This window comes from Eulemur rufifrons, chromosome 15 (genome assembly GCF_041146395.1).
Source record: "Eulemur rufifrons isolate Redbay chromosome 15, OSU_ERuf_1, whole genome shotgun sequence".
Taxonomy (NCBI): domain Eukaryota; kingdom Metazoa; phylum Chordata; class Mammalia; order Primates; family Lemuridae; genus Eulemur; species Eulemur rufifrons.
In genome coordinates, this window is record NC_090997.1 from 19,510,593 (window position 1) to 19,523,493 (window position 12,901).

At 36.0% G+C, this 12,901-nt stretch overlaps 1 protein-coding gene across 1 annotated transcript in view; it reads right to left on the reverse strand.

Annotated features, from left to right (window-relative positions):
- PKHD1 (PKHD1 ciliary IPT domain containing fibrocystin/polyductin) overlaps positions 1–12,901 on the reverse strand; it is a 412,333-nt gene that overhangs the window by 41,031 nt on the left and 358,401 nt on the right. The window lies entirely within an intron of this gene.

Consider the following 12,901-nt stretch of genomic DNA (forward strand, 5'->3'; position numbering starts at 1 on the left):
GAGGCTTCATCATGCAGGCAAGATTTATTAAATTATTAGCCATTGGTGATCAACTCAACCTTCACCCCTTCTCTACTCCCCAGAGGTCAGGGGATGGAGCTTAAAGTTGCATTCCTCTATTCACATACTGTGTTCCCCTGGAAACCAGTTTCCATCCTGAGGTTATCCAGGAATTCACCAAGGGTTGCCTTATTAGAACAGAAGATGCTGTTATCACCCCAAATTCCAAGGGATGTAAGACCTCAGTGTCAAATGTTCCTATCACTCAAGGAATTACAAAGGTCTGAGGAGTTCTATGTCAGTAACCATGGTCAAAGACCATATATTAGAACCAAAGATGCTCCTAATACAACTATCTAAAGGAGTTTTAGCAGCTCTGCCTCAGGAACCAAGAGCAGAGACCCATATATCTATATCATATATATCTATATTTCTTATTATATCACAGTATCACAGATCCATAATGGAAAAAGCGTAAGGAAGAACAGGTGATAACATTACAAGACAGTGGGAGAAGAGGTAGATTGAGAAAACTGGAACATAGAATTTATGGAGATAAATTAAAATTGAAGAAGTATATGTCACCAGGTTGTGAAAGAGTTTGGATGTCAAACTATAAAATTTTCTCATACTCTCTTTTCTTTCTAAGCATAAAGAGTAAATAAATACAAGAAGAGAAAAAGAAGAAAGTAGTAATTTGGGGAGTTGTTGACATTAAATAGAGGACTGTCATTAACATTAAGTTTAGGACTGTCAGGGCTAATATAAATATTTAAAGAAATAGTATTATCCATTATTTCTAATTCCCCTGTCTATGAACCTAGAGTAGTATTTCTTGTTCTGAATCCCCAGGGATATTTCATCTTCCAATAAACAAAGAGTTCCTTTGATATAAAATTGATATTCACAAAATCATCTCATATTGTTTTCTAGATTTTTAAAAGTTGTTTTAGTACAAGTTCATCAAAGTGGCCTAAGAAATGGAACAAAAAATCTAATTATTATTAAAGTAGGGAATACTATATTTGAGCATGATCTAGCCTTTTCCTATATCCTTCCTTCCATATGATATAATTAGAAATCTACCAAACTTGCTCATTGTATCAATAAATTTAACTACCAAAATGTTACTTAAGGAGTAGGACACATGGTTTACTTTTTCTTTAACAATAATAGCAAAAAAAAGGATGGTAAAAAGTCACAAGGGAAATTATAGAATATTTTACACTGAGTAATAATAATAATTTTACTATATCAAAATTTGTGGAATGCATTTCAAAGTGCTTTTAGGGAAATTTACAGTGTTAAATGCTTGTGTAAGAAAAGAATTCTTTAAAAGCAATGCCCCATGGTACTACTTGAAGAATTTAGAAAAAGATACAATGTATAGCATGGTGACTATGGTTAATAATACAATGTGATATATTTAAAATTTACTAGGAGAGTAGATCTTAAATGTTCTCACCCCCTCCACACACACACAAGCAAAAAAGTAACTATGAGATGATGGTTATGTTAGTTATTAATAGTTTGGTAATGGTAATCATTTTAAAATGTATATGTATATCAAAATATTCCATTGTACATCCTAAATATACACAATTTTTATTTGTCAATTATACCTCATTAAAGCTGGGGAAAAAAAAGACATACGTGTCAAAATTTTTTTAAAAAGGAAGTTAGAAAAGGAGAACACCAAAGTCAAATAAAGGAAATAATAAATATGACAGCAGAAATGGATGAAGTAGAAAAGAAACAACAACAAAATGAAATCAACAACAGCAAAAGTGCTTCTTGGAAAACGTTAACAAAATTGATTAACTCTTCACTTGACTAATCAAAATAGAAAGAAAAATAATACAAATAACCAATTTCAGGAATGAAAAAAATATTATCATTACAGATTCTACAGATAAGAAACTATTACGAACAAACACTATGTCAATAAATTCAACAAGTTGGATGAAATAGACAAATTCTCACACAAAATGAAATAGAAATTTTGAATTGCTCTATGTCTGTCAAAGAAATTGAATTCATTAAATTGAATGCTAACTGATTAAATGAAAATTTAATTGTCAAATGTAAAGAAATAGTCACTTTTACATTGTATCTTCTCCCTGTGGTCATATAATATAATAACCCTAATGTTAATCAAGAGTTGTCTTCAAAAGTATGGATCCAGTACCAAGGGAATTAATTACATGATCTTAATGGCCATAAAAATTGTGCTTTGAGATCTTGATGCACCAATCTCTACTACAGTTACATCCTTTCCAAATGAGATACTTAAGTGACCTTTCCTCATGGAAAATCCTTTAATCACACTGGTTCCCCTTTTCTAAACTCTACAGCTCATTCTCCTTTTTATACATTTTTTTTCCACCATGTTGATGCCATTCATTAATTACCCACATTCCATCCAATTTTAAAAATCTCTGGCTTTTTTCTTCCTGCTTCTCATCTTGGAGATATAATGTCTTTTAAAGTGACCTCTAGAGATGGCTAATTTCTTAGAACTGTAAATAAATTAATTATTAATTAATAATAAAATAATCATTCTCTTAGTCGATGTGATTTTTTACCATTCTCTGCTACTAACTGTATGTAATTTGATAAATCACAAAACCTACTAAGTAGGCATCAGTGCCCTTGAGGGATCATTTCTCAAGACCAGAAATAATATCTTATACTTAAATTACCACAAGCCTCAACACCCTACCTCAAACATAGTAAACACTTTTAATATGCATTAGTTGATTGATATGTAATATCCTTTCAAAATTCCTATTCTTCAAATCATTTTATATATTTTTACATTAATACAAGACTATTATTCTATAGTTCAAATACATTTAAACCAACTCATCATCATAATAATAACATATCACAAAAATTTGTGAGTATTTTCCCCCACATTGATGCTTAACATATGCTAGCTCAATACTATAAGAAATTTTTTTCACATGAACTCATAAGACCAAAATTACGGCTCACTATATTTTTATAAATGTTTGTCTACTGTTTGAATCACATAGTTGATTTGTCCACAATAGGTTCTGTTGTGATACAGCATTTTCTGAGTAGTTTATTCATTCATTAAATAAAAACACATGTAATAACATGAGTTTTCCTTTCTGTACTACCATTCCTCATGACAGGTACCTTCCAAAGCTAAAATAACAAAAGTGGGTCATTTATAATGTGAGTCAAGTATTCTTTTGGAGTAATAAGGTACAGGAGCTATATTAGTAGAATGTATACCTTCAAAGAGGTCCAGGGATAGAGTTCTTTTCATTTATTTATTTTTACGTATTCCACCAGGGCCAGTCCATTGTAAAGGCTGGTCCTTCAAGTCATCTCTGCTCTCAAGATCCAAAACTCCCTATTCAGCAGTGAGATTGGGAAAAGAAGACTATGATAGACTATCCATGCTGGGGGCTGGATACACAGAAGGCGGGATCTCGAGAGGGAGAATAAGAGAAAGGAGGAGAGAAGGGTTTGGATTGTGAAGGATCAGAGAGTGCCTGAATGTGAGAGTTCAAGAGGGCACATCCCTGTGGAAGATGTGTGTTGCAGAGCCCTTGTGCACCCTGGAGCATCCAGTTCAGGCCCCGTGCCCATGAGTAAGCTCAAGAATAAGGTGATAGAGGATGAAAAGTTGAAAATCTTCATGATCCATTGGAATTTTATATGCATTGGATTATAAACACTGGACGGAGGTAAGGAATTGAATAAACATTTATTAGGATACCTCGTATATGCTTAACTTGCTAACAGTAAGAATTTGTTACTATGACATCTCTCTCTTCAATAATAAGGAGCTGTTTGCCTTATTGTTATTATTAAGCACTGGAACTAGTGATTCAAGGTCAGGCACATATGGCTTCTCAAATATGTGTTGATTATTTGCTTGTTTAAACTTGGCCAATTACTTTCCTGATTTCAAAGGAATTAGTGCAATGCCAATTACATGTATTGTTTCTATTTCCAATTTCTCCCTTTTTTATGATTTAAACTTCTGTATGTGAACACCTCACTATGAAGCCATAGGCATTCTAACTTCTGTGACACTTGGTTGGAGATTTACCACTATAACCTTTGCAGAGTTAATAATGCTTATCTCCTTATTTAAGTAGAAAGAGTTTTTATCAAATATTGGTTATTAGAAAACATTCCCACCAAGCTTTCCTTCCAATACTCCCACAAAATAGAGGACATACCTATTTTGATCAAATGTAATATAGGAATATTTAAATTACACTTGACCCTTGAACAGCATGGGTTTGAACTATGTAGGCCCACTTACAGGTTGATCTTCTTCTGCCATTGCCACCCTAAGACAACAAGACCAAGCCCTCCTGTTCCTCCTTCTCCTCAGCCTACTCAGTGTGCAGACGACGAGAATGAAGCCTTTTATAGTGATCTGCTTTCATTTAATGCATAGCAAATATATTTCTTTTCTCTGTTCTTTTTTCTATTCTCAAATACATTTTTCTTTTCTCTAGCTTACTTTATTACAAGGACACAGTATATAATACATATAACATACGAAATATGTGTAAATCAACTGTGTTATTGGTAAGGCTTTCAGTCAACAGTAGACTATTAGTAGTTAAGATTTTGAGGAGTCAAAAGTTATACACAGATTTTTGACTGCACACAGGGCTGACACCCCTAACCTCCATGTTGTTCCAGGGTCAGGTGTACTTTGGTGAACACAAATTAAATAATCCTACCAAACAATTATATAGTCTTCTCTGGTAGTATGAGCCTACTTCTAGCAGGAATTTCTACCTTAGAGTTTGGACAATAAGTATTCTATACAAAAGAAATTCTCTACATGAACTGAAAAGTAGGTTCTTTTAAAATAATTAACCTTTAACGTTATTGTAGTAAACCAGTCTGACACTCAAGACGAATTTGTGAAAAGCAGCTAATGCATAGTTATGGCAATTCAGAGCTTCTTAAAACATACTGGGGGTGGGGGGAAGGACAGAATATTGTGTTTAGACACAAGCTGAAGTTCTGCAGATAAGACAGAACCCATAAAAAGGGAGAGACAGATGTTGGGGAGAATGGATGACTGACAGAGTAAGCTCCTTGAGAGGCTAAGGAAGAACGGAGTTCACAGCCCTTTTAAAGGATATGGGATCAGATAGGTTGAAAGAGGGCAGAGAGTGTAAGTGCAGGTGGAGGTGGGTGGGCCATTGCAGGCACTCTAATCTGCTGGGAGGTGTGAGGCGAAGCGCCATCATCGGCTGAAAGTCAAGGTTGAAGTGTGAGGGTGGGTGTCATATATTGAAACAAGGAGGTGGGAGATTGGGCCGAATGTCTGTGGGTTGAGAAAACAGTATAAAACAGTTATTGGGGAAGAGGCTTCACATGAACTCAGTCTTCCTGTATTTTAGTGCTCACACAATGTGAGAGAACCATTCTATAAAAGCAAGCACAAAATTATGAATTCAAAATTAGGAGTGAGAGTAAATTTTATTTAAACTGAGAAAAAAAAATCACAATACAATTGTAAGTTTAGAAATCTTCATAAATACCATAAAAATGATAAAATCCAGGGAAAAGTGCTATTTTTATTAATATTACCCAACACCTCTGTATTACTTTTCCTATATTTTTCATTGTACACTTTTGTGTTGCTTCTTTATATGACAAAAATGTAATATTTTCTATAGAGGGGATAGAAAGATAATTCAGTCTTTCCTGTAGCCTGGACGATTGACATTTGTTTTCCAACATTGGTAGTTTAGAAGAGTTTCTTTCAGCTTCACAACTTATTACTGGTATATGTAAATTTTTCTAATTGTCAAATGTGGGAAATGTCTTAGAATGTTTTTTTCATACATGAGCATGTATTTGAATAAATTTTCACAGTCTAGCTTTTATGACACTGTCACTTCAACCCCTACCTCTCCTCCACCTTTCACTTTCCCCTCATGCCTTAGGATATGTTCATATCCCAGTGTGACCCAGGCTCCAGCCCCTATGTGGCGTAACACTGGCTAAGTCAACACCGATTTCTAGTAATCATTTTATATAAACGTGATTGTGAACCACAAAAATCACTCCCTACTAAACCCAAATCAAATGTATGTCCAACTCAATTCCCCTTTGCCAGATCTCAAAAATGCTATAGTTAGTTCACTGTCACCCCACCCCACATCACTTACGATCAAGGGGAATTAAAAGTAGAAGGAGGGGGGTTATGCTAACTAATTGCAATTGAAATATCTTAATTTTGAAAACTTCACAAAAACATAGGCCCATGAAAACATGTTTCTGGGACTCCTTTTGGAGCCTTGGAAGCGGCTAATGTAAGTGAAGACCCTGAAACCTAATCTTCCTCATATTCACAGTAAGCACACCTATGCTGTGGAAAGTGCATAAGCACATGCCTTGGAAATGCCTAGTAGGACGGCATGGACAAATAGGATGGCTAGGTTCATTCGAGGTTGGGTTTATGCCTGGCTATTGAGAAGAAGGGACAACAGGTCACAGGTATTAAAGGTATTTGCAAAGAACTAATTATGAAGAAGAATAGCTCATTTCAGCTGGCAAAAGAGGGGAACTGAAGGTGGGGAGGTGCTTAGGTATGTTAGAAAAATGCACGTGTCAATAGGTTTAATGTCACAAGGAAAGGGCTCTTGAACAAGTGAGCTGGAAAGACGTAAGTTATGATTTGAAAGTAGGATGCTTGAGCTCATGATTTTGAACGCTGGTCATGATGACAGTTTCAATGCTATGAATGTGTCAGTGAGTGGTAAGTTACTGTGGGAAAAAATATACCTGATTAAAAAATAGTAACAAGTAACATTGATTGAAAACCTTCTCTGTGTCAGGTATTCTTCCAAAAAGGACTTGAAGATGAGTCGGGCAATGAGAGACTGATATACAAACTGACCATGTCCAGCCCATATAGAAAAATAGAACTCTGACCCACCGGCAGCAATAACCAGTTCATGAAGACCAAACAATAACTCCCAAAACAATCATCCCCAAACAGCCAGTACTTGATTAATAACTGCCAGTTTCTCTAATTTTCCCTAATATTTTCCTTAATTTTGCTCCAGTCTCCAACTTAGAACCAATCAGAGAAAGCCAAATAGGCACCACTAACCAATCACATAAGACGCTTCATTTCTGGTTAGCCTGCCCCAGCTTCCTCATGCCAACAGCTTCCAACCAGTGCATGCCTGAAGCCTTCCTTTTTTCTCACTATAAAGCTCTCCTACTCTTCTGTTTGCCTTTGAGTCTCTGCTAAATTGAAGTGATGGTGGCTGACTCCCTAATCACAGCAAGTTCAAAGTAAATAGACTTTATGTGTTCTCCTTTGGATGGCCTTTGTTTATTTCCATAGTAGTCAAGATTTTGAACCAGTTATCGACCTTGATAAAAACCGTGACAGACTTAAGATGGAGAAGGAAACAGTAAGCCAATTTCTGTCGTCTTCAAGGAGAGAAGAGACATGCCTACTATGTCAACAAGACCTTTGAAATAGAGACAGCTGAGTCAGACAGATAATGTCAGCCTCAGAGGAGCAGGGGTTTCACTCAAGGATTGTTACCTAGGGCATAGGAACGCAGACGTCACCTAGAGGTTGGAGGGTGTGACTTAAAGAGGCTTTAAAGGATGCGGCATCTTTGGAAGATGGCTAGGTTCCAGTTGGGGCAAAAAGGTGCAAAGAATGCTCTTTGAAGATAGAGAAGAGTTTGCTGGTTCCAACTTCAGAATTCCACACAGCATCAGGAGCAAATTTTGGAGGAAGGGTGTAAAAGGTTGCATGATCTCATGAGTGCCCCAGGAAGGAGATATGTATTCTGGAGATGGTAGACAGTGGGTGGTAGATTTGTGGATAGTGACTGAGTCAAGCAGGGAGTCGAGCAAACCATACCACAACCTTATATTAATACTAACATTGGTGTGAAAATTAGGGACTGTCAGAGGGGACCTGAGGATTTCACACTATTTTTGTCACTGGGGGGGCTCTGGGTTACTGTTCAAGCAGGTCTTATGAGGCAGGATGATGGTCACAGCATCTCATGGGCATTTCAGCTAATGTATAACGGCTGCTTAGGATAACTTTAGGTACGGAAATATCTGACAGGAAGCCAATAGATTAATGGGAGTGGTGCTTGGAAGGGGGACAGGGTGAGGTAGGGATTAGAATGACAAAGAAGATGACTTGACCTCACTACAAAGATGTCCTCAAGCTGTTAAGGTTTGTTTTCTTTCCTTCCTTCCTCCCTTCCTTCTTTTGTTCCTTTCTTCCTTCCCCAACCTTATTTATCTGCAACTTTCTAATAGCAAGTTTAATTATCCTGAGTTCATAAATAGAAAAGTTGAGTCAAAGCAATTTTGACTCAGCATAATTTCTCAGTAGTAACAATGAGGAAGAGGAAGATGAAAAAAGCATACTTCTAAACTTCTACCTGTGCCTCTGGCAAAATGAAATGAAATCTACATAACTTCCCTTTTGGATTGTATTTAGCTGTAACATTCAGGAGTGATAACTAATCCTGTGAGAGGGGTTAATAATCAGGAGTTCTTTCTGCTCAATCTATTGTCAAACACACATGGAAAGATTTTGGGTTATTTGTCAAATCACATATTTGGTGAGAGCTCATTTTCTTTTTTTACATTTTCATTTGGTCTTTTTAATATTTTATTATACTATCCCAGGAGTATATAGGTGTAGGCACATATTTTAAAAATGCAGTAGCCTAAAGATTATCAAAAAGGAGCACTAATTATTCAGTTTGGTGGCCAAACTTGAAATCTTGGTCTTCATAAGTAAGACATTTTATTTTTAATTCCTTTGGGAGTTACGAATGACTAAGAGATGGGTTGGTTTATCAGTATCTTACTATTCATTTTGCTATGTTATCTCTAGAGGTAATCAACCCTGGTATTTTAATTTTGGCATACAGTAAAAATAAAGCACACGTAAGCAACACATTGTGGTTCCAAGAGCCACTAAATGAGTGTAGTTCTTAACTATGGTGGAGAATACACATTAACTACTTAGGAGAGGGCTGCACACACAGCCAGACAGATTCAGTCTCCCAGCCACAGCCGGCAGGAGCCCACAATGACAGTCTAGTGTCACTTCTAAATAGGGTTTCATCTTTCCTTTCTCTGAATTTCTTTCCCTCCTGCTTCTCTCAGTTGGGGAAGGTTTAGTTTTGAGTAATGATTATCTTTCTCACTTGTTTTTGTCTTTTCTTTTCCCACTTCTCCGAATGGCCTTATCTGCCAGTCACAATTTTTGTGGTCTGCAATTCTGATCACTTTTAAATGAAACCCATGCTGGCTTTGGTAATCATAATGTCATTTACAATTTACCACTAAACACGTTTATTCAGTTAGTAGCACACTGAAGAAAGAGAACTCCATATGAACTCACCGTGAAAGGCCTAATCTGATTATTTCCTCATGAAAATCCAGGCAGGGGTGCTTGTAAGAGAGGCTGTGAGAAGAAGGAAAAAAAAAAAAAAAAAAAAGCAAGGTCTGGCCACAGCTGACTTTCATAATCAATGTGAATGGATAAGTGACACAGCCTGTCAGGGGCAGCCGCCCAGCCACCCCAGGGCTTTCCTCTCAAAAAGGCAAGGGTGGACAGGACTTAATAAATGCTGAGTGACCAGTGAGTATTGGCTTGGCATATGCTATTGCATGCAAGATGGACAAGAGCAGTGATAAAGTCCAGAAGCTCTTCTTCAAGTGGGGGAAATTAGATTAAGCAGGTTGTATGTGTGTGCATGTGTGCACATGACCACTTGCTTTGTGTATACTTTAACTTCCTAAAATACCCTGGATGTACTATATGCTTTGTTCATCTTTCCTTAGATTAGAAACCATAGATCTAAAATCCAAGACCGTAAGTTAGATCTGTCTGAAGAAGAAGGAGAAAGGAGAAACTGGTTTTGTTTTGTTTTGTTGTGTGTGTGTGTGCGTGCGCGTATGTGTATGTACACTCAGGTTGCTTCCAGGGTTCTAACAAATATTAACTTTATGTCAATATTTGTCCTTCCTGTCGTGAAATGAGGATTTTCCACCTCATTTCACGTTTGAAAAGAAAATATGCCAAAGGGGTCATCTTTGCTAAGGAAAAAAAAAATTAAAAGAAAAGAAAAAAAAAAAAAACCAACTTCAATTCTTTATTTAGAAAAATGGATCAGAAGGAAAGAAAAAAAATTTAAATAAATGTTTTGACTCAAAGGCACATAGAATCCTTCCATCTTCCCATTTTCGACAAAAGAGAAAAATTTATATGTTTAAAATTGAATGAAATACATCAACATTAATGATTTTTTTTCCTCGAGGTTAACACCACCATTTCCCTCAATAATATTTTTAGCCATTTTGTGATAGATTTCACAATTCATGGTAGAGTAAAGTATAGGAGATTTTGACAAAAACAAAATATATAATCATTCCCTTATTTTCAAGAAATGAAAAGAAATCATTTACAATTCTTTTCTGTCAAGAAACATTTACACCTCATTATTTCTAATTTAACAAATATAAATGGCCACAGATCAAATAAAGTGAAGACAGGTTGAATTTATCCCCATTTATAAATGTTGTTTCAGGCCCTCAGGCTATGAAGAGTGAAACTCCAAAATCTCAAAGCTGTGCTCCTAAATACACAAAAGGAGTAACCAAGATTTCAAAAGAATTATTAAAGAAAATAGAAATATATTTTGGTCATATTAGAAATAACAGAGAAAAGCAGTACGTTTTTTTAGAATAGGCTATTCTAGTTTAAAAATTATTTTTTAAAACTTCAGAAAGAATGGGTGTGCATTATATTTATAAAGTGAAGGTAAATTGAGAATGATGGTCTTTTGCATAATAGATTCAATATAGGTGACAAGAAACATAACCTTGCTAATTTGGAGTCCAGAATTAGATCTTTGAAGTCTACTGAATGATGATAACGTAGTAGTTCTAGTTATTACAAAAGAGATACATATGCTTGCACATATATATATACACAGATTATTACAGTAACAATAACACAGTTATTATTATTATTATTTAGAGACAAGGTTTCGCTCTGCTTCTCAGGCTGGAGTGCAGTGGTGTAATCATAGTGCACTGTAGCTTGGAACTCCTGGGCTTAGGTGGTCCTCCCACCTCAGCCTCCCAAGTGGCTAGGACTATGGGTGCATGCCACCATGCCTAGCTAATTTTTTATTTTCTTAATTTTTTTGTAGAGATGGGGTCTCACCACGTTGCCCAGGCTAGTCTCAAACTCCTGGCCTCAAGCAATCCTTCCACCTCAGCCTTCCAATGTGCTAGGATTACAGGTGTGAACTACTACACCAGGCCAATAGTTATTATTTAAGTAAATCAAGTATAATTACAATAGTTACTATTATAAGGTAGTTATTATAAATAATTTGAGAAACTTAAAGTTCATCAGATTGAAGAAGTATAACATGTATTCAATATTGAGGTCCTAGAGCTTCACGCATTTCCAGACTGGCATTCACAATTTTTTAGACAGTAGCACTTAGGAGTGTGATCACTTCTGGCACCATGTTCAATGAAGATGGAACTCTAACAGCTACTTACTGGTGTAGTCAAGTAGCTTGCAGTACTTGGGAGTCATGAGATGCCCAAGAGTGAAGACAGCTCCGAAGGACTACAGATACTGAACAGGAACAGGAAGCTGTTTGGTGAGGAATATGCACATCTGCAGGTAAAAATGGCTGGTAGACTTCAGGAGCTACAGATCATAGAATCTGTCACAGTTTTATGAGCAATCTCACTAAACTTCTTGTACTTGGGTCTATTTTCCATGAGGACACATTTTCAACTTAATCTGATAAAAATGGAAAACCACATAAAACCAGCCATTGCATGAAGCAAGGAATGCTTGTAAGGCCTTCTGTTAAAGGCATTTCTGTCTTTACCAACTTCTGTTGGAGGGTATTTCAAAATATTTGTTCTCTTTTAATAAAAATATTACTTTGAGGGGAAAAAAAGATCAGGAGATGAAAGTAATTGATGGAATGACAATGAAGATGGGGGAAGAGGTCAGCTATGTACCCAATAGACCCTTCTTCTGAATAAACCATTTTCCTTTGTTACTTCTTATTGATAGAAATCTATTCAAACAAATTTATGTGATTATTTTATATTCTTTTACTATAATGAAATGTCATCATCTATATACCATTTGAAAAAGTGGCTTAGAAAGTGTTTTTGGTTTTTTGTCATTTTGTTGTAATGTGATTTCACCTGCAAACATCAATGAATATGGTCCCAATTATGATTTTATTCTTTGAATACTACATTGAAAACAGCCCAGGCAAATGCAAGTTCAGGAAGTACAGCTTAGTGGGTGAGAGATTGGGTTTTCAAGTCAGAGAATTGCATTGCATCCTGGCTCCGCTGCTTTCTAGCTGCAAAACCACAGAAAAGTTACTTAGCTTCTCTCTGACTCAGTTTTCTCATTTGTCAAAGGCATTGAGAATAGTACCCAATTCATAGGCTGATAGGGACGGTTAAATGAGATGATACATGCACAGAGTGAGGGAAAACACATGCTGATAGATATAAACTGTTATGTTTGTCATTAAAAAAAAGGGACATTTTTAAACTACTTCTTTTTTCGCACCTCTTGGCTCTATCCCTCATCTCAAACTAGTATTTGCCTCATAGCCTGGAATAGCACATGTAAGTGTTGCAAGCGTTCATAATAAATGGTGTTGAAAGAGACAAGTTACAGATGAAGAAAATGCTAAAAGGTAGATATGAGAATCTATGTTTGTTAGAAAAATACAGGCAAGAATGAAATACACATACATACATATGTACATGCGTGCATGCACGTGCATATATGTGTTCATAAGTAGGGCACCTATTTTTTCCACTA